Source organism: Pinus tabuliformis, chromosome 1_1, assembly GCF_031772625.1.
Source record: "Pinus tabuliformis cultivar Carrire ecotype Pingquan chromosome 1_1, CPIR1, whole genome shotgun sequence".
Lineage (NCBI taxonomy): Eukaryota > Viridiplantae > Streptophyta > Pinopsida > Pinales > Pinaceae > Pinus > Pinus tabuliformis.
The window spans coordinates 455,168,729-455,169,893 of record NC_142297.1 but is presented as its reverse complement, the minus strand read 5'-3'; positions in this window follow the sequence as shown (position 1 = coordinate 455,169,893).

Sequence of the window (1,165 nt, the reverse complement as noted above, 5' to 3'; positions counted from 1 at the left end):
ACAGCTGTCCAGGGCCGAAAGACAAAAGCAGCATGTTAGCTGTTGGTTTGGTAAACCGAGTGAAAGAAAAAAGAAATTGTTTTTTTTCCCGTACATAGAATCCGTTTTTGAGATTTTTTTTCCAACATATTATTCCTATCTCGTGAATGAATGGAACCCGGGTGGGTAGAGAGGTTATTATTAAACCCGCTCAACTACCCAGGCTATACATCATTGACAAAACGACAAAAGAAATTGTTATCAATTGCGACTCACACGAATTTATTTCATAATTGCCAACAGCTTATTTTCAAAAGTTACAAATGTTTCGTCAAGCTAAGATACAAAATGTTATTTTCGAAAGTTACAAATGTTTCGTCAAGCTAAGATACAAAATGTTTCAGTGTTGGGTTTTCACTTTTCTTAAAAGAAATACGGGAGTTGGATTTAACTCGCTTAAAGTTAGTTATTTAACTTTATTCTGGTTAGTTATTTAACTTTATTCTGGTTGAAGATTTTTTATTTCAATTTAAGGTAGATAGAGATTCGTTATTATTTTTAATTTTTTTTGAAAGTTTTTTATTTTAATTTTAGGAAGATTTTTTATTTTAATTTAAGGTGGATGAGGATCAGTTAATTTTTTTATTTTTTTAAATTGAGGGTTTAAAATGATTCTCAAGGGAATATACTCAATATTTTTTTTTATTTGTTTAAATTGAAGACTTAAATTGATTCCCAAAGGAATATGCTCAACTTATGCTTAGTCTTAATGTTTATCAATGACTGTACTGTATCAAAGAGTTGGTTAGGTTGCATTGACTTTTAATAAATTTTAAAAATTAGATTAGTGCCACGATCGACCAATTTCCTAGACATTTTATTATTATTATAATAAATTCCTTCCTTATAAAATTTTCATCATTATTTATATAAGAAAAATTTATATAAAAAATGGCCATCACTTTTAATAAATTTAAAAATTATATTAATTAGTCACCACCTACCAATATCTTAAATATTTGAAATTATTCTAATTCTAATAAATAAAAAATACACGTACGTAAACATTTGTTTACGTCCTATAAAACCAAAACCACTATATGTTTAATATCTACGCAGCTATGAAGTTGCAATATGGTTTAACGTGTTTGTTTAATGGGGCAGTTGCCATACTTGGATGGAAATA